The sequence below is a fragment of the Zonotrichia albicollis genome, chromosome 9 (genome assembly GCF_047830755.1).
Source record: "Zonotrichia albicollis isolate bZonAlb1 chromosome 9, bZonAlb1.hap1, whole genome shotgun sequence".
Classification (NCBI taxonomy): Eukaryota; Metazoa; Chordata; class Aves; order Passeriformes; family Passerellidae; genus Zonotrichia; species Zonotrichia albicollis.
Window position 1 is genome coordinate 36092830 of NC_133827.1, and position 23952 is coordinate 36116781.

Sequence of the window (23952 nt, forward strand, 5' to 3'; positions counted from 1 at the left end):
TCAAGAGCAAATCTTTTCAGTGATGGTACCTACCTGGCATATATTAATATTAAGATGTGGGTATATTTTCCATCTTTAATAAGGCAAAAGACTAAAGAAGTTTTTTTTCCCAAAGACCAAGAAGGTATTGAGTTTGTTACTTTCTCAGGTCAGTCTAGTAGATCACATTGATAAATGCGAGTTGACTTAAAAAATAGAAGAAAAGTCTCAAACCCACTGGTTTCATGAAGCCCTGACAGCAGTTACAGAGAATGAGAATTCTGTAGGTGACTGCAGAGGCAGAGTTCTGTAAATGAAATTCCCAACCGGTGAAATCCTATCCCCGGCCTATTCCAGTTTGAACGAGATTTGCAGGATGCACAGCTCAGCCAGTTTCAGATTCCTGGTGTGAAACAATCAAGATAAGAATCAAAAAGTAAAGAAAGGGAAAAGCCCTGTTAGATCAAACACTAAACACTAATCTTTCTCCTTAGGCAGAATTACTCCTTCCAGAGTCCTCACTGCTCTTGTTTAAAATAACAGAAGCCCCATGGCACCGAGAGAGTTTCTCTTAATTTGTCTTCAGCTGCAGGATTTTGTTATGGGGAAGTTTTTCCTGGTTATTTAAAGTGCATTTGCAGCTACCCAATCTTTACCAGACAAACCTCAGTCTTCCCTTGCCCTTAACATTTGCTGCTGTGAAATTGCTGTTGTTTCTCCTGTCGGTGATGTTTCTGAGCTGTACTTGAGACTGATCCCTTAACTAACATCAGCATTCTTTTTTCTGCTTTTTAAATTGTTTGTGAAGTGGTGTAATAGGTTATCTAATCCCACTTTCACTTGTTTGTAGGATAAACACCTGCTCTGTGTTGCTCTGTATGTGTAACACGTTACTTCAAAGGGATATAAATTGAGCTGTACAGCTGCAGTGACCATAGGAAATCCAACAGAAAATACTTCCAGTGAAACAAAAATATTGACTTCACTCATTTTGGCAACAAAATAAGTTTGCTTAGGGTTTTTTTATACCCATTTTCAGTAGGGAAAAACCTTTTCCTACAAGCAGGAAAACCAACATAATTGAAATGTTAACAAAACAGTATTTTTAGGAGATTTTTTTTTTTTTATTTCAGGATATACCACCTTTGTCTGTCCTGGACGTACATAGTTTATTAGTTCAAGTGTATATATACAGCTAAACCCTCTTTACTGCTTGGGAGAGGCTTAAATAAGGGCACTCTTAGGTTGTTACCAATTAATCATGGCCTAGTTGATGATCTTTGTAAAACCTCTCTGCTGTGGTTTTGTTTCCTGAAGTCCCAGACCTTTTGAATATGTTGTCTTTGATGAATCAAATACATGTTTTCCTTGGTCATGCTTAAGTTTTGTTGTTAAGAAAAAAAAAAAAAAACAAACAAAGGACAAGTGGCATGATTATATTAGTTTAATATGCTGCTGCTGATTAATGACTTTAGTCCATTTATTTAATAGATGCTGTTCTCCTTGACCATAGTGCTAAAGTAAATATTTTGCTATGTTTCTCTGTACTCTAAGCGCCTTATTCTCTGGGAAAGGTTTTGGTGTCTCTTACTCCATGTACAAGTCTAATATTGATGAAGCTATTTTGCTTTTCAGTCGGTGTGATAGGCAAACAGCTCTGGTATCCAAATGGTTTGGAAAGACAGCAGAACAACAGATAGCTGTTTTACAGAGTTGGTGCCTGTGCTGTTTGTGGTACAGCTTGTATCTAGTACATAATTCCGGATTTGCTGGGAGCTTTTTGTGCTGGCTCATTTTCTCTGTCCAGGCATCCTTTGGAAGCATGTATTTTGGTGGTGGAGCTATAGGGCAGTGCTGCTCCTGCATTTCTTCCCTTTCAGGCCTGTGTTCCCTCTTCCTTTTTTGAGCCAGTTCTGTCCTCCTCTGACCCTGCAGTGCGATGCTTCAAGAGCTGAGTGGAAGAAAACTTAATTTTGTTTTTAGAGGAGAGGAAGTGTTGAGAACACACAGCTGGGAGAGGGTAGATGAGGGTAAACTGAGGTCTCCCCATGCAATAGCAGTCAGATCTTAGCTAGGATGGGACTTAAGCTTAAAACTAAACCAAAGCCTCACACCTCTGAGCTCTCCTTTGGGAATGAGAGTGATGTTCCTCTGCCCTGTGTGACTTGAGCCCCTGCTGCAGGGAAGGTTTCCCTTCTCAGGGGCAGGAAAGCCTCCGTGCTAATGAGCAGCACAGGCTTTTCTCCTGTTCCCTGCTCTGCAATTTGTCACAGCTCAGTGGCTGCTGTGTAAGAATAAGTTGTCCTTTTAGCAGGGATGGCTGGATAAGCAGTGCATGAACAAGGGCAGCCCTCTCCAGGTAGGTTTTAACTCTCTGTGAATCAGAGCCCTCATGTGAGGTTGCAGAATTGCTCTGTTGGAGAAGTGATGGAGACATGGAAAGAGCAGAGGCCAAAGGTTGTAGGAAAGATGGTATTGTCTACTGGTGGCATGGTGTGAAGATTTGGGAAAAGGAAAAAGTCCTTGTGTTGCTTGGTCTTGGGCAACATGTCTGCTTCTTAGTCACAGGGCTTACCTGTACAGGAGGAACTTCACCTGTAGGTTATTTGTGTGAAAATATGACCCAGACACAGTAGTAGTTTGGAAAGGTGATACAACTGCCTCAGTACATTGTGCTTCAGATGTCACTTAGTTATGGAAGTTCCTGAATGAATGAGAGGGCACTGTAAGCAGAAGTGCAGTAGCTTTTGTTGACCAGTATTTTTGAAAAATAAAATAAAAAGAAAGAAATTATTCCTTGATGCGTTTAATTGATGATTTCAGGGTATTCAGTGTTACCTTTTTTTGGCAGTGTAAGAGGCTTATGTTTTTCTCTGGCTTTGCACAAAATAATAACAGTAATAATAATTCTAGGAAGAATCTGGAACCCATTATTATAAACACCTTATTTTAGTGGAGCTGTATCCCAGGAACACCTGGAGTGTATGAGCCCAAAGGCCACCACAAACTTTGCTTTTGGCCTCTGGTACGACTTAAAAGTTTTCAGAAAAATGTTTTCATACCTGTGGATTTTTAAGTGCTTTTGAGTTTTAAAAGTAACTTACAATTTTGAGGACTATTTTAAGGGAATTCTTGGATCCTAACTCTTGGATCCTAATTCTTGAATCCTAACTCTTCAGCCTCTATGCTATCACCATCACCCAATATCGCGAGCAAGGTAGATTTTTAAGACCATTTTGGAATACCTTTGTTTTTAACCCAGACCCTTTGCTGCAAGGGCAGGTACCCTGGGAATGATTGCTGCAGTGGGCAGACAGAAGGCAGCCAGGCTTCCTGCTGTGTCCCCAGACAGGGAGAGGCACTTGAGCAGCGCTGGGTGCGCGCGGCGTTCAGGGTCAGTGGCCACAGCTCCAGCCTGTTGACGTCAGGCTGTCTGCAAACACCTCCTGCAGCACAAACCAAGCCCCTCTGCATTGTCTGAATGTCCTCAGCTTGGCTTGGCAGCAAATGGACATCTGAGCTGTGTCTTTGAAAGAATGTCCTGTTTGACTTCTGGGTGTCCAAAGAGCTAAAGGTGGTAGTGGTACCAACACTGAGGGAGACCCAGCCAGGGCTCCCATGGTGGTTACACACGCACCGAGGTTGAAAATAATAACAATATTGTCAAGTCCTTCTGTTATTTTGGGAGATTTCCTTATGTAAACATTTTAAGCCTAGTTCCAAATGTGATCTCTGTGTAAAATGTGTGTCCCACCTCACTGAAACATGGCATATTTGAGACAGAATTTTAATTAATTCAGTAAATTAAGCTTGCCATAATCTAGATAAGCTCTTCTGCATGGCTACTGTGAATCCCAAAGCAGAAGAATATATTGTCCTGAAAACACAGTATCTGTCTAAAAACACAGATGAGGCAGGCACTGTTAGCAGAAGGTGGTGATTTTCCCAGGAAAGCAGTTTGAGCTTTGTTCCATATCCTGCATTGGAGACAGGTTTAAAAGTCCTTCTAACCTTGCATCTATCAGTTCCCTGCAAGCACATTTCCATGTTGGCAAAAGCAGCTGTGGTCTTCCTTCAGCTGTGAAGGCTCATCTGAGTTAACTGGGTCTGAGTTCTGAGTGGAGAATGGAAGGGTTCTCACCCACCAGTGCAGCTGAGTTCATTTAGTGAGCTGCAGAAGACTGAGTTAATATATGGGAAATATGTCTGTTCTTGCTCTGAGGAATGGGAAAAAAATATTCTGATTTTTTAAACATTTTTGTTTTGTTTCGTTTCGTGTTCTTGGGGTTTTTTGTGTCTTGGTTCGGTGTTTTAGGTATGTATTTTAAATCTGTAATAACAGTGGCCCCTAATTGTTACACATCAGCTTTTTATTCTTTTATTTTTTTAGAGAAGGAAAAATGTTTTTCTCTTTCCTATTTGAAGTGTGTCTGCTGAGAGCACCCAGTTTGAGAGCACCCAGTTTGACAAGTTGTTTTAGCTGATTAATATTCCGGTGATGAATTTAAATTTAAAACTCAGTTCTAGATTAAAAACACAGAAAAATATTTGTCAATATGCTGCTGTTTTGATCAATATGTCAGTAGTCATCATGTCTGCTATTTTTGGAAGAAAAACTCCATAAATTGGAAACTACCTTGAATTTTCACTGGTGGGTCCCCATCCTGCAGGTAGCAGGTGGGGTTTTGTGAGTGCTCTAAGGTCCTTTGGCATAAGAGTGCTTTGGGTAATAACTCTTTATACTCTTTCCCAGTCTAGACTGGGTTTAACTTCATTCTCTAGGACCTTCTAACTTCCAGGTTGTGTGAATTGGATTACTTGCTAATGAATTTCATTTAAATGCTTGCAAGTGAAATGGTGCTGCAGTGCTTCTTGCCTTCCTACCAGCCTGATTGGTATTGACAAGATTACTGGGGTGCATTATGGGTTTTTAATGGAGCTGGCCGAGTTGGTTTCCTCTCCAGCAATTCAGCTTCCTTCCCTTTCAGTGCGCTATGAGCTATTTTCTGTGATTGCCTCAGTTTTTGACTGTTACAGAAATTGGTGTTTAAATTTCTGCAGTATTCTTTTGCCCTGGTCTGACTTGTCCTGTGTTTCTCATTGCACAGTGAATCTGTGGGTTTGCAATGAGTGGTTTCTGTATCTGGATGAACTTTTCTCCAGAATAGTGCTGTCTGCTTGCCCAGTTATTGTTCTTTATCCCCTCAGCTACCCTTTGTTTTAGCAGTTGATTCACATATGTCCATGGACATACACGTGCTTGTTCTATGTAAGAGTGTTCCTGAAGTGTGGAAAGTTGTGCAGCTTTAGTGTGATATGAATGTACAAGTTAAGCATTTCTTCTTTGAAACATCTGGAAGATCAGCTTACATCAGGTTTTTCTATATTTCTGATGGAATAAAGGTAGAAGAACAAAGATCAGGAAATAAAAATTTCTCAATTGACAGAGAAGAGCTGTTTCAGGTAGAGTTTAGGAATTTGTGTGGATATGTCTCTGGGCAGGTCTCACATACTTTCAGTGCTTCCTGTAAAACATCCTCGCCCACGCCCTGCTCCCAGAGTGAAGTACAGGAGCAGTCTGTGCATGTTATTTTGTCACTAGGAACCCTATTGCTACCTATCACTTTCAAGTAATGACACTTCTTAACGACATCTTCTGTGTGGTGCTGATTTCTCCCCCCCCCCACACACTTGTATGTATTTGTTTCTCCTGAATTTTCTGAGTTGGTATTTGTCTCAGTTTAGCCTCTCTGTCAGATCTGAAAAGCAGATGTTGTTGTAGACGTGCTGAATTGCTTAAAAAAAATTATTGCCATACATCACTGTGGAACTGTGATTAAAAGAAATAACTTTGGTTTTCTCTGTTTATGTTCCAAGCACAGCAGTGGTAGAATCACCATTAGCTTTGTATGTGCCTATTAACCAAATGAAAGGAAGGATTCAATGGAGTGATTAGTTTTCAATTTAGGCTTTTAAAGTTATTGTCTCATGGTTTTTGCAGCCTAGTTACTGAGGGGAATATCCAGGATTTAGTTATTTTTAATTCTGCTTTGATTGGGACACTTTTTCCAGATACTGAATTCAGATAAAAGCAGGATACTCAAGGATAATTTAGAAGAAAAGATACTGTGTCCTTAGAAGGCTTCTGTGATTCGGAAAGCACAACATCTCATGGCTAAATTTGTTGCTAGAACTCAAATAGCACCAAAATCTCAGAAAGTAGTTTAAACAGTGTGATCCTAAGAGGATTAGAAAGAAGCACAAGTTCACATGGGGAACAGGAGCAATTCAAAGCTCATGCAAAAAACACTGCTTTAACCATATCACATACCCAGTGTAATGTCTGGGAAGGAGAAAGTAGCACCAATAGCTGCATTTGTGGAAGGAAATGGTTAAACATTTCTGCAAGTAGCATTTAGAGAAATCCTTGCTTTGAACTGATTGTGTTTGGAAGCAGGTAAGGACTGACATCAGAGCACATCTGGTCTGTGTGTTTATAACCAGATCTGTCACTGTGCTGGTGCCAGGGTTGTTTTTATCTGTGGTTTCCTTTGCACCACACGATTATTGCTTGGCTGATAGCAGCAGCCCAATCTGTGCAGGCAGCCTGGAAGGGTATTTGCTGCTTTGATGAAGGTGGTTTGGTTTTAGCCCTGCAGGTGAGAACTGCCTGACTCATCAGGCTGGGTTTAAGGCCTGGGGTGTGGTTGGTCTCTGTACAGCACAGCAGGGTAGGATGCTCTGCACAGGGACATGATGTTGGGTGTTGTACCAAGTGCTTGGCCCCAAATCTCTAAGGGACACGGGCATCAGTAGTGTCATTTTGTGCAGAAAAAAGTGGTGTGGGCAAGGCTGGTAAGCACTGGCTCTGAGCACACATTGTGTTCATCAAAATCATCTTTCTTTTCAAGTTGAGGGGAGCCGATTTCAATTGATGTTGAACATGTTAGTCACCAGGCAGTGGTGAGCCATTCCCAGCCCCTCCAAAATGAAGGATCCAAACTCACAAGCTGCTGTGCATTCCCCAGGTGTGCCCTATCAACTTAAAAATAATCCACCAGATGTCCTTTAAGTGTCATGTAGAATAGCTGTAACTGCATCTGGACACCTGTTTAAATCACCCTACCGTGGTGGAATATAAAGGTGAGAGATAGTCTGAAATCAATAAATTATAACTGTCACCTGCATTGTTTCAAGGTACATGCCAAAATCCAATAAGATAAATTTGGAAAAAAAAAAAAGCTGCTGATGAAGCATTTGTGCTCAGCAATTGATTCTGAAGAAGGACATTGCAGACTTTTCTAAATGTTTACACATCGCTTCAAGCTCTCTTATTTAAAACTGGAGCCTACAGCCAATTAACATTGAAGGAGGAATGAAGTGAAGTCAGTGAACCCTTTCTTTTCTAATTCTCTGCTCTCTTGAGTCTTTGCTTCCAGCTTCTTTCCGTGTCACTGCCCTGTTTAGATGTAAAGCAAAGGACAAGAAGCCTCTTCCACGGATCAGGCAGAAAGGTTTCCCTCTCTGGCTTCGATGATAAGTACTGCACTCGAGATTGCACAAGGGCAAAGAGGTGTTGGAAGGAGACAGTTTGGGCAGTGTATACTGAAGAAAGCCTTTTTTTCCTTGAAGAAAATGGTTTATGTCTGTGCAATCATGCCTTTATTTATGTTTGCAATGTTCCTTCCCAAATGGAATAACCCAAACCAAGCGTCACACTCAGAAGCAGGGCCCTTCCCTGCCTTTCTCTGCACACAGCTTTTATCATGATTTAGATTGTTCTCAAGAGAATCTTGGTTGGTTGCTGTTTTGTTCTGCTTTTAAGGAAAACTCTCATTATAAGCAAATAATGTTTTTATAGGGTCTATAGCGTAGGTGTTAAAGTTTTCTCAGCTGGTCAGCAGCTCTGGCTGTGGAAAAAAAAAAGCTTTCTGAGTAGCCTTGCATAGGATACTGTACCTCTTGAGGAGTGGAGTTTCACTCAGCCTATTTACATATTTTCTGCAGCACAAGTACAACTAAGCAAGGAAATAATAGCATGTTTGCAAATTCTTTCAATTCCCAGCATTCCTGCATTCCTCAGCATCCTCTGCAGTGCCTCTTACTTGCACCACTGTGAAGGTGATACTGCCTGCCTTGTGGGATCTTCTAAGAATAAAATAAGGCAAATTGGTGCAGCCATTTTCTTTTCTTATCTTTTTTTTTTTTGGGCTGGGTCCAAAAATGGCTCTATAATGAATGATTTCCTGCTGGTTGAGCTTGAAAGTTGCACGTGAGAACCTTGTGTTAGTCATGAGTCCCACAAAGTGTAGTTACTCTTTACTCATAGTAAAAGTTTTTTGACCACAGGTTGCAGATGCTTGGTAAAGAATTTAATCTAAAAATAGTCTGGTAATACTTCATTAGTCACCCATGTCCATCTGTCACCCTTCCTGCTCTTTGAGTGGGTGATTAGATTATGTCCTAAAGAAAAGTCATCTGGCAAGTATTTGTATGGAGGGCAACCACTCAGGGATATTGGTGTGGATAAAAATCATTTGTCACTGCGAATAAAAATTAATGTTGTGGGGGATGGAGTTACCTCATATTTGGACGTCAAAAGCTGTGTGCTCACACTTAGTTATTTTATTGTAGGGTGCATATAATTACTATTGACATATAAAGAAAATTACTAAAATGTAGGAGAGTGTGGGTTTGTTTAGATTATGTTTTTGTTTGGGTTTTACAGGTGGACAAGAGTTCTCTTGAATTTTGCACTAGGAAGATTTGTTATTTACATGTTGTCAAGCACTGCTAGCAATTGGTGTGAGCTGGTTGTTTTCTTTAATTACTGAGGTCACTGCAGGAGTTGGTAACTCTTTGGGCTCATGGGCACACCTGTGTATATAAATTGAGTTATTTCGTGCAAGATGTGTTAGGAAAACAGATTTTTCTTTTACTGCTTCACAGTGGATGTAACCATTTTGGAAGTCATACCATGGGAATGTTGATTTTTGTTTGGAACTTTTCAAAATATATAGGTGTCAGTACCTGTGGTTTCAAGATAATGAATACTAACATTTCCTATTTTGTCTCCTTATTTTTCTGTCAGCATCACCCTTCTGTGGCAAGAGGCACCCGAAAGGAAAACTTCTGCATATCAATGCACTGCCAATGGTAAGTACGTTTTTAATTGACTAGAGGTGGTGTGGTTTCTCTCTGCACACCTGCCATTAGCAGGCTTACACTGCAAACAGTGTATTTAGAATAACTATTTTTTACTATTCAAGTGGATTATTTTCATTTTTTAAGGAACATCTAGACCATTGTGCTGTTTGACAGAAATATTACAATTGCACCTGGTTTTGTCCTGTGGAAAGTAGGGGCAGCATGTTAATTTTGAAGTGAGAAGTGTGACTCGACAGTAACACAGCTCATCCTGTTGGTAACTGGTGTTGCTTCCTCTTTTGGCCAAGAGCCCGTTTGGGGTGAGCTGTAGCCAAGATCAATGTTCTGTTGCCCCCACTTGGGTGCTCTCTGCAGTTTGTTTCAATACTAACAGAAATAAAAAACCCACACCAGCTCTGCATTGTCAGGTTTATTTTACTTCAGCCCATTTGGCAGTATAGGACCAGTGAAGTTAAAATCTTAGCTTCTGTAGAAAAAGGCAATCTTATTCCATCTCTGAATGTTAGTGTTGCAGACTGCTGCAAATTCATATTTCCAGGCTATCCTTATGGTTTGCTGGTGCTTCCTCAAAGCTCTGCAGATGGAAAGCAGAGCTGAGGCCTGAAGGGAAGGACTGGAACTTGCTGCTTCAGCTTTGATCAAACAACCTCTTTTTTTAGCTGTTTTGGTATCTTATGTTGTCACAGTTGAGGCGTACAAGAGTGGTACCTTCAGCATTAGCCTTAAGAATTAAATGCATAAAGTGCCAATGCGAATTCTGTTTTTAAAGCCTCTCTCTCTTGTTGTGCTCAGTACAGAAGTTAAAGGGGTAATGTTTTGAACCATTTGCTTTGAAAACTCAATTTTGGATCTGAGAGCTGAGTTGATTTCCATTGGTTTGCATGTGGAAGTGGATCTAAAAAATATGTAAATCAATTACAGCCTCACTTATTTATACCTTTGCAACTCCACTGTCTTTGCCCTGTGAGGAAAAATGATGTTTAAAAAGAGTTTGCTTGGATGTTACTCCTTCACTTTGAGGTAGTGAGCAATTCTGTTAATTCCCAAAGGCATCATGGAGTGAAATGTAATATATTTGTCACAAAGTAAAGCAGATATATCTCTGAAATCAGAAGATCTGCACCAAGGATGTATGTTGTTTAATAGTCTGTTTTTTAGGCTCAGAGTTTATATGAGTAGAGTTTATATTAATTTGAGATGAACTTCAGGTGGGAATGGATTTGTTGAGTGAGAAAGAATAGTGTTTACCTGGTCACTCAGACTGGTTTTTTAACTTCTTGGTCCTGAAATGTGCAGTGCTCTCAGCCTTTTCTAGTATTGTTAAATCTTCATTATTGTTGTTGTTGACCTTTTTCCAGCAAAAAGCTGCTCTGTTTTATTTTGTAGTGGTTGAGTGTTATTTTAGTTATGATTTAAGATACTGATCTGTATTACTGCCTCTCTTAAAAACATGACTCATTTCATATTAACCTAGTCCTTATACTTCATAAAATTTTAAAATACTGTGAGACTGTACTTGAAATGTTACTGCATTTTGTCCTAATTTTCCCCCTACAAATTATATTAGAAATTCAGAATTGCACAGTCTCAAGGGCATGGTAGTTGTTACAGTGATCATAAAACATACTCAACTGTTACTTGCAATGAAGTACTCCCCACTCTTGTCTTTGAGGGCTGTTTTTGTGCTATAAGTTGTTATACTTTATTATTCAAGAGATTTCTAAGCCATTACTCACCTCTGATTAACTTTGAGATAGTTTGAATGTAGATTTAAGAGACAAGCTAGACACATTTTTACCATCCCCAAAGTAATTGTAACTAAACCTGTACAGTAAAAAAGACTTTTAAAGGTTTTTATTATGTTTTTCTCTTTGCTGTGTGTAAACAAAGTGTAGACCAGAGGTCACTGAAGAAAGCAGGTTTTGTACATCCCCCAGAAAGACTTTGCTTTAACCATGGTTGCCCACATTCATCACATATATTTGAATAAGAAATTAATTTCTGATTCCCTTGAGAAATGGTTGTAGCATTTTTGGTCATGTTTAAATCCTGATTGTCAGTTCCATTTCTTAATAGTAAAAACACCCAAAATAACAATTTACATATACTCCATCCTCTTCTGTTCTTTTCTTAGATTTTCAATTTTCAAGGTAATTAAAAGCAGCTTATTTTTTGCATCGTATTATGTTATGACATGCATACATATGTATATGTTAACTGATAAACCAAATAGGATAAAATACTAGTTACTCTTTAAAAATTACTGTAGTTGTTGGCAATTATTTAGAAAATTAAATTATTGATAATGTGATATAGCATGGCTGTATTCAGTGGGGGTAAGTTCTCCTTCCCATTTTTCCAGCCAAATTTAATGTTCCTCACAATGTCAAAAGAAAGATGCAAAGGCTTAATGAAAAAGGCCTGGTAATTGCAGGAAAGTAAGTGTCTTATGCTACTTTTCTAGGATTTTGAAGGTTCATTTGGAGGCTGATAACTGGGAACTTACTCTGTGGTCACAAGAATTAATGTGTCGGAAATAAAAATTTGAAGTCTTGGATCTTTGATCTAAGCAAATGATGACATCAGGATTTCAATAAGGGCTTTAGCAAATACATTTTCTTATTATGTGATGGAACTTGTAGCTTACCCAAGAAAGATTTTCCATTGTGTGGTGCTTTTTTGTGAGTTTTGGATGCAAACCAGTTTGCCTTTCTGCCTTTGCAAGTCATTGAAGCAGGTTTGTGTGTTCACATAAATGATGTGGGAATACAGGAATGTGCTTATCTGTGCATGTATTTATACACACATATAGGTGTATATCTAAATTTAGAAATACAGAATGACTGTGCAAAACCCAGGAGCTTACAGAAAGCTGGGAGCTACCAGTTTGTGATTCTCCTATGGCAGCTTGTTGGGATGGGTTTAATTTGGCAGAGGTAACCAGAAAGGGCTGGGAAGGACTCGAGCTGGGCCATGTGCTGGCCTTCTCACAGACATCCTGGAAAACACTGGGTCCATGTTCTGAGCCTTTACATGGGTGGTTTGGCAAAGATCAACACCCTGATCAGTTAAAAAGGTCTCATGCAGGAGAGGATAGAGAATGTTATTGTTTATTACAAGCTGGCACAGGTAAAGTCTGAGGATAGGCAGTGAGCACAAAATTACCCAGTCCCCAGGCAAGCAGAGTCATCAACAGCTAAGGCATGTCCTCACAGTCTTGGGGGGAATACCAAGTAGGTGATTTACATCCATTCTTTTCAGTGCTGCCTACTTCTAGGTGAACACATTATACTGTGTATGAGGGTGTAACACACCTATTGTGTGTTATGTCAACTGTTCCTACTCAGAAGAGATGGGATAGAACAGCTCTGCAGGCATTGGGTCTCTTGGACCAGCAAATCCACGGGTGCAACATTTCAGTGTAATTACCTACAGGGGATTTAGCTCAGAAACAGCAGGAGGGCTTGGAGGAGCTGGGGAGAATGAGTAAAGGCACTGGAAGGTGGCTGCAAAAATTTCCCCAAGACTGCAGCAAGTCGTTTTTAATTCAAATGTCTTTGTGGTGCCTTCAGGTAGTCCTGTGACCTTCACACTCCTTAGAAGACAGGTAAATGAATAAATGGATTTAACTATTAGCCCATGCTTCCCCAGCAGCTAAACCCATCCAAGTACTGATCTGCCAGGCCACTATGTTGAAGTGCCTCCATGCAAAGGAACACAACCAAGGAAGGGAATATGAGCTGGAGAGCTGGGTTTGGTGTGGAAGCCTTGTCTCTGCTGGCACCTGCCAAGGGCAGCTGGAGATCTGTGCTTCTAGTTCCAAGGTTTTTCCACCAGAATTGCAAAACTGGCTTTGTTTCCAGAGGAGCTGAATGGCATCTCTCAGCTAGAGGTGTATAAAATGAGTATCTGCAGATGAGCAGCTCTTTGTAAGGTGGTGGAGCTGAAGGTTGGTTGTCATACTGAGAGCAGGGACCCCTGCTTGCCAGAGTTTATGAAACTTGACAGGACTAAAGATGTTGCCCTCAATAACCTAGAGTAATTGATTCAAAATCAATAACCCTGCAAGACTAAGGCCCTTATTCCATGAAATACAAATGCATGTGCCTGCATGTAACTTTTAGTGTAGGAGTAGTTCTTTTGCAATATAAATAAGGAGTTCTTGCATGCATAAAGCTAACCAAGCTTGAAAACACGTTGAACAGTAGGGCCTAAAAGTGCTCGTGAAATTTATTGTTGAGGCTGTTGGTTGTACAGTTTATGGAGTATAGCCTTAAAAGGAAAAAAAATATTTCTAGCAGGTTCTGAAATAGTTTCAAATAATTGACAGCATGAAATTTTGGACTGTTTTGCTCCTTCTGAAATCAGTGGTTGCTGTTATCAATGAGGGAAGGTGAAGTGCAATGTATTTTGTGTGATAATTGGTTGTGGCTAAACAGTTATATTTCAAAATGTTCATACATTAGTTCTATTCAGTTCTATTTATTGGATCAGCATGAATTAGCTAATCTAGTGGTTTATGTGTGGAAGAGGAAATACTGCTGATAATGTGATACAGAAGAAAAGTTCCATCATGTGATAGGGTGCAGACTGTGGTAAGCATTAAAAATTGTACATACTCTATTCTGAATAATTTTCGGAAGGGTTTTTGAATTTTCTGTTTCTTTATAGAGAACAAGTTAAACACACTAGCAAGATCCTTTTCTGACTGAGAGGGAAAACACCCCTTTTCTCCTATTTCTGCCATTAAAGTTCACCACTGAATGAATCAACTGAAACGGAAATGAACGTCCTTTAAAAAAAATGTGTTGGCTCTGTTTTGAAGTAGCATTTGTCAGAGAACTTTCTCTGCTGTTTCTCTAAGCATTTTACAGTTCAAAAATAAGCTTTGACTAAGAATTCTCGGCAAAATCATAAATATGTAATTATCTAAGCAGCTGGGATATTTAGCCCCTGGCAGGTGCCCAGTGCAGTGCAAGAGCAAAGGGAACTGGGCCAGTATCTCAAGCTAGAAGAACATCTTCTAAAACAGGGTGAGGGCCCTTACTATTCCTTATCTACTGCCATTTCTAGGTTTTAAATCTTAAATATATCTGAAAAGAGGCTGTTTCTCCTGCAGTGGGTTGTCTTCTCTTATAGCTGGCTTAGTCTGTTTTTTTTTTCATTGTTTTCCTCTGCTTTACCTCCCCTGCCTTAGGTTTTTTCTGTCTTCACTGCTTTATACTGGTGTTGGTTCAATAGATAATAGTAGTGCAGTTAGCATTAGATTATATCTTACTTGATCAGCATGCCATCTGCTTTAGAGGAGAGGGAGATCTTGTGTTTGTGCTCTGGGTTCACTGCCATATGCCCATGGTGAAGTTGTATAACCTGAAATTACCCTTTTCCTGCTTTATTATATGAAAGAATTAGAAATACAGTGTAAAGTCTTCTCAACATTGGCAAAGTTTGTTGCATAGTTAAAAAATTAATCTGGCTTTTGTGTGTACATGTAGTAGGATATTACAGAGAAAACCCAAGGACAGGCTCTTTTGTGTCCCAGCACGTGAATGCTGCCATCTGCAGAAGAGCAAGGCTGATTTCACAGGAGACCATGTCGATGTGTCACTTGTATCATCAGGCCTTGATCCTGGTTTCCTTCTTGTCAACAGAAAGTTGATGTTAGTTCAAGTTAACAAAAGTAAAAGCTGCCCTTAGTTTCAGCAGTGCTGATGCTGGGAGATAATGAATGTTGCTGCAGAACAATAGGAAGTCTGCAGGCTGTGTGGAGTGACACTGCTGATGCTGACTTGTATTTACTCAGGAGAAACAGAGACCTGCTGGCCTTCAAAAACCAGGACCCTGTGTGGCCATCAGCATGGATGACATGGCTGGAAGTCTGTATCTGCTTTCCAAGCCTTTAGTTCACCCAGTGATTAGAAGCAAAAATTGTAGTCATTCTGTTAGTGCACCCATGTTTGTAAATAAAGGTCACATGTGACATTCTTATTGTAATTTAGTGAACAAATATAAGAAACTATTCAAGACAAGGGATTTGAATCCCATACTGAGCATATGCACGTAGGATTGGCATCCATGAATTTAATGCTCACACAAATGGAGGGTATTGATGTCAAATGTGAGCCATAATTGGAATCTTTGACCTCATTAACAATATTCATGAAATCTTCCCCTTTCACCTAATTTCTTTGGGCTGTAGATGGACCATATTTTATTGCAGTCTACATGTGTTTTAAAAATGTTTTATCCTGTGTTCAGGTGTTTAACAACTGTTTAAAAGAAAAGCTAAGTCCAGTGGTATAAGTTAAATTCAAGTCCATTATAACAATGTGAAAAGGAGAAGATTTGAATAAAGTAATAAACTGGGCATGTGGTGTTACTTGAGAATGGTTCTGTGCAGGGCAAGGAGTTGGACTCAATGACCCTTGTTGGTCTCTTCCAGCTCAGCTGACTCTGTGAAACTGGCAAAGGAGCTTTTATAAAATCAGCCATTTCACTCTCTTTAACTTGTTTTCTCTTCTAGCTTAGTTGACACTTTTTATGAGAACAGCCATGCACTTCTGGTAAAGGGCATACAGTAAGCCAAATTACATATACATGATGGGCTATGAAGAAGTGATTTTGAGCGTGTGCTTACTGAAGAGAATCCAGAATAAAGTCACTGGTGGTTAAAATGAACAGAGGGCAGATCAACCATCAGAGCAGAGTCTTTTTCCATGAATAAAAGAAACAATTTTAAAACTATCAGGTACATAACACACAAATTAAGGGGAAAATAGATGGTCAAAGGTTAAAGAGGGAATGAAAACACAAGTTTTATGGTCACAAGATCAAATGAGGCATTAGTTAATTTTCCTTTTTTTGGTGCAGTTCAGCAGAAGTTCAAGTAATTCAACCGAGTGATTGAACTGGAACAGGAAAGAGTGCCAGAAAAACTGGTTGCTAATAACATAAACAGAAAAAATAATGAAACAAAGTTACAACTTGATGTCAGCATTTCACATTAAAATGAATTTGAAAAGGCTGGAATTCCATCCTAATTCATGGAACCTTATTTACATAGTGAATTTGTAGCAAATATTCTTTTAACAGCTGATAAATTATTCTACTAATAAGCCATCAGAATAGATTTAACCAAGAAGTGGCTGAGGCTCAGATAGTGTTTTCTGGAGACTGACCATCTGGAAATTGGAAGTAACCTGAGTAGTAAGTAAGGGTATCTGAACTGTGAGGAGGTGACTTAATTACGTAAATAGCAAATGGAAACCACATTAGGGATGCTGGGGTTTTGCTGTCTAAATAGAAGATAAAATACAATTTAATATTTCCTACCATCGATACCCCAAGGTGATGTGCTGCTCTTTAAGCAGGATCATTGCTGCCTTTTCTTGTACACATTTCATACTACTTATGATAAGCAAGTAACTGCTATGTGTTTGAATTTGTGACTGGAAATGCAGCTTAGAATAGATTGTTGGCATACCTTTCCACTGGCCTAATTCCTGGCTTCTTTTATATTTAATTTTTTCTAAAAACAAAATCCCTTTTTGCTGAGCTGTTCAGTTTTGGTTATTATTAAGATTTTTCCTATGCTGCTGCAGTTTATGAGGTTCCTGTTTCAAAGTCCTCCCCAGTTGGTGAGTAGACTCTTGCACATCCAGTTCTTGACTCAGACTGGGAGCTGTGGTGAATTGGCTGTTGTGGAGCAAAGTTGCTTCCACTGCCCCATCCAGTTTTGTTTTAACATCCCTTCTGCTGAAGCTGACAGAAAGTTCTCAGCAGATTGGCCTCCTCATTGCCCACAGGAACAACTGTTGCCATTTTGGTTTTTTTGGTTTTTTTTTGGTTTGGTGGCTTGTGGGTTTTTTATTCACACGTGTCTCCATGTGGTCCATATAGAATTTCCTTTTCAACATAATGCAAACTACATAAACTACTGATTTTTTTTTATTTTTTCTTTCAAAATGTCCATGTCAAAGCAGTCGCAGGGTTTACCCTGTCGAGGTTGACTTGCATTTGGACTGTCTCTGTGAAAGCTTCCCATTTTCATCAGACTGCTTTTCAGTCTGTCCTCAGCAGGATGTGGATTGTGGCATATTTGGAAGAGGAAGGAGTATTACGTGTGATCCTCTGAAATATCTTAGTCCTGATGTCTGAATGTCAGGGTTAGATGTGGGGCAGCAACTGTAGGCTGAGAGAAAACAGTGCAATGATCAGAAACATTATAGTTCAGCAAATTCAGAAGCACATAAGCAAGGCCTGAACTCATTTTTTGTCTGATTTGGAAGACAATTTAATCCGTTACGTAAATCTTTAAATTTATGCTTTGAAAAAGGAGTGTTATGTGCGCAAATTCTAAATCATTCTGTAAAGAACTCGTGGCATCTATACATAGCAAACCTCTGGGGAAAAAATAGTAATTTTTTAGGGTTCCTGAGGTTTTGTTGTTACCCCAAGATAGATGTGGGACGTTTTGCAAGTGCAGGAATGGAGAAACATCAGGAAAGGCAAATCTTGAGCAGAGTGTTACTAGAAGTGCCAAGTTACAGCTGTGATGGGTGACATCAACTTAAAAAGATGTCAGCTATGCAGGACTCATAAGTTAGGAACCTCTGTGCTTGCTTTTGAAGAAAAAAGCATTGCAGCTTAAGTGAAGTCAATTGTTCCACATATTTTTGTGACTCGTCACTCATCTGGTGAAAAACCCACAGTGGTTTGTAGGTTTGGAGTGCTCTGAGTAGGGAAAGGAGCTGGGGCATCCCAGGAGGAGATCTGGGTCACAGAGTAACACACTTCCTTCCTTACTCTCTTGCCCTGGCAGCATGGCATTTGTGTATTTGCAGTGTTACATCCACAGGAAAATTAGTTCATGCCAGAGAAATTATTTATTTAAAATAAATCTAGCTTTGCCTCATGCATCTCTCTAACTACACCCATGAAAATTGCCAAGAGGTCAGTTGAAAAATCACATGGAGGTCAGCTGAAAAAGGACCTGTTTGGGAAGTGGGTGAATCCACAGCCCTCCCTTGGACAGTTTATGGGAGCTGACTAGCAGCGAGGACAATTGGGAAGATGATGTGGCTCAGTTCCACAAGCAGCTCACTGCACAGTGTCAGGGCTGAGAAATGCCAGTGCAGCCTTGCCATGTGCGTGGCTTTAGGGGGTTTGAAGAGCAGTTTTGTGGCTACCTCAGCTTTAAATTCAGTGTGATACACAGAGCCTCTGCCAGCGCATGCTGAAATCCTGTAAGAGTGCTATAATTAGGAAGCTTAGTTGAAGAATTGGGTGAAGGAAACACTTGCATTCCTTAAGTATAGAGGATTTGTCAAAAAGCAAAGTGTTCCCTAACTTGCTATGAATTCCTAGGAGGATTTCATGACAGACATCTTGGGTTAAATGAAAAGGAATATACTGAAAAGGGGGAGGGGGGCAATTGTTTCTGTTGTAATGTGTGAATGCCATAAAATCCTCCAAAATGCAGCATTTTGAAGAGGGATTTTGCTACTTTTTCATTCTCTCATTTTATCTTAGTACAGAAGGATTGTAGGATCTGTAAAGTATGGTCTTCACTGTAGGAAATGCATCTGTTTATCACTTTGAGTCAAATCTAAGCGAGCTGCATGGATTGTTTCAGTAACACCTAGGAAAAAAATAATTTGTTTTGGGAACCTTAAACCTACTCAATATTTGCTGAGTGAAGAAAGAATCATAGCCAGGCAGAAGTGGCTGTGTAAGGTTTTGCCTCACACTAGGATAATGGCTGCAAATTTCTAGAGCTTCAGAATGCTGTTTAATAAGGCATTCCCTAGCTCAGCCCAACAGCCAGAGCCAAGAACAGAAAAAAGTGCCTTTCCCTGTGATGCTTTTACCTTCCCTTGCTCAGCCTGCTCCTGCAAATCACTTCCCTGCTGGCTCAGCTCTGGTGCAGCTCAGTGCCTGAGTTTCTGCTGTGCTCCCTGGGGCTGAGCAAGGATCTGCCTGGAGGAGGCTGGGCAGAAATATGGTTTGAAAATAAGAGAATCCCATTCCCTCACTGCTAGCTCTATATTGTTGGGTTTTGCCAGACACAATTTGACTTGTTACATAGCTCTTTATCGAGCTATTTTTATAAAATAAACCAAGGGCTACCATTTAATCCTCATTCAATGCTAAAAATATTTCGTTCCACTGGCCAGAGAAGTTACTGAATTTAGATAAAGATGACAATACTCAACATTGTATTTATCTTAAGATGGTAGTAACTGGCGCTTCCAGGAATTTCTAGAAAAGCTGTGTTACCTCTCAGCACTTCCATTATCATTGAAAACTCTTCATTATATTTTTATTTTGTCTCCCACAGAAGAGGAACTCTTTTTTTTTTTTTTTTTTTTTAATGGATGTGCTAGGAGGACAGACCTGGAGGACCTTGGTCCATAAGAGAGAGTAGCAGATGGTCTAATATATGTTAAAACAAAGCAACAAAAGTCCTGGACAGGAGCCTTTGTTGTTGACCTTTGGTGTTGTTTATTGACCTTGACTGGTGAGATTACATCTCTTCAGCACAGGAACGAAGTCCTACCTGTTTATGCAACCTTGGGGGCCCCATCTTAAAAAGAGATCTTTTGGATGATGTGGTTATTCAAATAAATGGTGGCAGTAATAATGTTCATTATGTCTGGTTTGAATTGTTGTGAAGGTTCCTTGAGCAAAGAGAGATGTACCTGAAGTAGAACAGCAACATTCTAAATGAAATAGTAAAGTCCTTTGTACCATGTGTTGCTTTTTAATTGCCTGTGTGTTTTGTAGATGTTTTTGTACCACTCCATTTTATCCAAGTGTGTGTAAAACCACATCAGAGATTTTACAAGGGTTCTATCAGTGCATTTTGTGATTTATACTCAGTAGTAAAGATGATGACTGCCAGAGGTTTTTTGGTTTTATGTAATCCTGGATTTGCAGCCTTGTAATTCACTCGCTGTCTGTTTTCGAGTGCAGAACAGTGATAAAAACTTTGCACATAGACTTGTTTGACTTTTCCTTCTCTTCAAGTCATGGAATCACAGCTGAGGGGGTGGCCACCCCTCCTCTGCACGGTACCTGCTTGTTTTCCTCCCAGGCACTGATTTCTGCTACCCTTTTGTTTTATTTTGGTTTTTTTCCTCATATTTCAGAATTACAAATGGAATTGAGGGATAGGGTAAATAGAGATGAATTTGGTTACATACAGCTGTGCTGTGAAAAATGCAGGTCGTTTGTGTCTAGAAAATGGGTCAGGATTTAATTGCATTGTCAAGGGTAGTTAATGCTTAAACAGTTTGCTTCTCAATATAAAAGAGAACAACAACAGATCTGCTATTAACTTTTCAAAGCATTTCTAAAGCTATAGTATATATATATAAACCTTAAAGTATGACAGGCCTAGAAAGCCCTACAAACTTTCAACTGCTTACAAGTGCTCTCAGTTTTCTTCATGACAAAATGAGCTATTTTTGTTTTTCAATTCTGTATCTTGTGGCATAGAGAATGAGTCTCTTCTCATCCCAGTGTTGCTATGCTGAACACACAGACCAGTTCGCATGACCTGAGGCAGAAAATAACATTTTTTCAGTATATTCTGAGTAGCTTTTCTAGCAGATTAAGGAGCTGAAGTTCAAGTCCATGATCAGTTGACAGTGCTGGCTCATCCTTGTGCCTCTGCCTTCCATACTCTGCACCCCACGTGTTTTCCAGAGGTTGTGTTCAGGAATAACCCTGGCTGCTTTTGAGCTGTGGTGCACAGGGTCATTGGATTTTGCTCTTTTCTCAGCTGCAATTCAGGTGCAGAGCACGATGGCAAAGGATTTATTGTTCCTGTGGTTATATAACGGGATAGTCAGTGGCAATAATTTCAATTAATTAGGTTAAATTCAGCGGAAAGGCAGCTTCTGTGGCATCTTGGAGAGAGAATCCTCTTACCAGGAGATCCACCTTGGGCTGACTGTGGAGTCTGTGGTTTGTCTGGTGGAAATTCATTCCCTCAGCAGTGTCATGCAACCTGTGGGCTACATAATAGCAGCCTGAAAATGTATTATTTACAAAAGGGTGTTCATCTATCAGCAAAAGGGGTAAAGTGTTCATTGTTTACTTGATTTTTTTCTTTTTTTCCCCCCTGTGATTTGAAGAAAATTTTGGTGTAGATTTTTTGAGTGATCTGTACGAGATAGGACTTAAATAGCAAACCACTTGTTTTAATCTCCATAACATGCCCAAATCTCTAAATTCTGTCTCTATTTCTATTTAAGATTAAATGGAATCATCGTAAAAAATGATGTCACATGTCCTTCCCTCTGTAAAGCTAGTTTTGCCTAGGGTAAGTGTAACAGAAAAAAAAAAAAAAGAAAATGTTTTCCCACTGCTGATAGTGTTTCCAAGTTTTAATATGAGTGTTGCAAGTAGAATGATTTGGAATAGGAGAAAAATCAGAAGATATGAACTTGACTTGGTGTGGTTTTATATAAAGCAAGGGTGGTGTGAGGGTGGTTCTGGTGTTACAGCTACAGAGACAAAACTGGTTATTGATTGTTGGGCTCCAGTTTTATTCATAACTGTAAGACACATGGATTCCTACAGCTGCTGCTGGAGTGAAATTTGCTGATAATAGAGACTTAGCTGGTCAAGCCCACTCTAATTCTGAACATTTTTAAATGATCTCCTTAAGGTTTAAATATTTTTAGTATATATAAAGAAAAAGCCTATCAAGGGATGGATGAAACCACATTCATGTCCTCTTTCTTACCTTCTTTTTGAGTACCTTGCAGCTTTTTTGCTTACAATTGTGGCATTTATTAGAAAAAAATAAAGTGTGCAATGGATATAAAAATAGCCCACATGATGAAAGTGGATCCCAGTTAGCTTTGTATTTATTTCTTGCGGATTTTGTTTCCTTTTCCTGACTTTTTTCTTCTAGTTTTTAATAGTTATAGTGGTAAAGTGAATTTTAGGATAAAAAAAAAATAATTTAGGAAATGGAAAACCACAGACAATCCTGTTCCCAGACAGCAAATGATGATCTTAATAACTCAGGATTCTCTTCACTCCCCTTGGAGTTAAAGGTGAATTGGCAACGTGCAATATTAGTTACAGCTCTACTTGATTTCTTTGTACAAGTACTTTAGTATGCATTAATACAGGAGAAATTAAACAGCTGGCAGAGGCCTCTTGGTTTTGTGTAAATCATAAGGCTAGGAGCATGAATTTTTAAATTTTTTTTTCTTCAAGATTCAGAGTTAGCTGTAGAAGGAAGTTCTGTAAATGGCATTATTAGGAGTGTGCTCCTGCAAGCTGATGGGAAGTGATGTGATTTTATACCAAGAGAAAAGCTGAGCAGCAATGATATCTGTGTTTTTCTTCAAGTCTGTCTTTCCAGCATTTCTGAGTATTCCAAATTATTCTGCTGTACAACTGCAAAAATGGATTATTATCCAGAGACATGAATACAGGTCCCCTCTTGTTGATGGGATGATGTTCCTCAGTCTTAAGTTTGTTTCAAGAGCAGTTTCTATGTAATTGTCTCCATTTCTGCTTTCTCTCTGTGGCAGGCACACCTGAAACAATGAGTCCTGCTTCTCTCTCAGCAGAAGGCTTGAGGCAATTCAGTGTTTTTTGCAGGGTTTCTTCTGCCAGCTTTCCATCTCCACTGAGCATCCTCTGCATGATGCTCCTTTTTCTGCTCTTCTGCAGATACTGTCGGGCATCTGGAGAGATAAAGGGAGGAGAGCTGTTGTCAGGGAAAATCACAAAACCTAAACTAGAAGAAAACTAAGTGAAATAGTTTATTCTTTAAAAATGTAACTCTCATCTTCCAAAGTCCCCAATTCAGCCACGTTTTGCCAGAGGAGATTGGTGTTTTTCCACTTTGTTGGTGATTCTTCCATTTAAATCCAGTCTAAAGATGGAGTGGTTGTTGTTTTGCACCTCATGGTGCGCTGCTGGTGGGACCAGCACTCAAAGCTGGTCTTTCTCTGGGAAATAACAAAATCAGATCCAGGAATTTGTTACGGCCATCTCCTGGACACTCACTCCTCCTAGCATCACTGTGTCCAGTGTCCCACCCAGTTTCATTCCAGTGTATTACTTAACTCTACTTCTTTTTATTTTCTTTTGCGTACACTTCTGGATGGAAAAATGTTTGCACCAGCTTATGTGATGTAATAAAGGCTATTAAAATCCAGCATGGCTTTTGTACATATAGTTGCCTGTAATGAAAGTGAGGTATTAATTTGGGAAGGCACACAAAAGGGGTATTGTAATTGAGCAGTGGCTGACATGTCGCTCAAAACTCAAAGTAGGTTGTACTATAAATATAGTCTCTTGTTTTGCAATTGACATTTTGCTAGTGGGTGGCTAATTTGAAAGGAAATAGACCAGTGATCTAATATTAATAACTAATTAATAGTTATGTGGATATTTAAAGTCTATTTTTCTGCTTATTTATAGGCATCTATTATTCATCTATGCTGTGTATCCTTTGCGTTTATGTTTAATTCTGAAGCTTTTGCTTCAGTAACACTCAGCTTTTGCAGTCAAAAGCTTGATAGCAAAGTTGGTATGTTCTTCAAACCCACTTTTTGAGGATGGCAATTTCAAAGTAAGGACACTTTAACCACTGAGGGAAGTCTCCCACTTGATGCAAGGCCTAAGAGGAAAGCCAGTGATGCACTGTCTGCAACTCACCTGCATTTGTGAGTCCTAATCAGCATCACTCCTGTATGTATCCTCTGTTTAAAGCAGAAGACAGAGCAGTTTTTAGGCTTCCACTGAAAGTGTGTAACTCACAGACAAAATGAA

The 23952-nt window shown here is 39.5% G+C and overlaps 1 protein-coding gene across 4 annotated transcripts in view; it reads left to right on the top strand.

The window, feature by feature from the left end:
- Positions 1 to 23952, top strand: part of TBL1XR1 (TBL1X/Y related 1) — a 108530-nt gene that overhangs the window by 38290 nt on the left and 46288 nt on the right. For all 4 annotated transcript variants that reach the window (XM_074547415.1, XM_074547416.1, XM_074547417.1 and 1 more), the window contains exon 2: positions 9071 to 9135. The gene's annotated coding sequence lies outside the window, so the exon portion shown is untranslated. The remainder of the gene's footprint in view (positions 1 to 9070; positions 9136 to 23952) is intronic.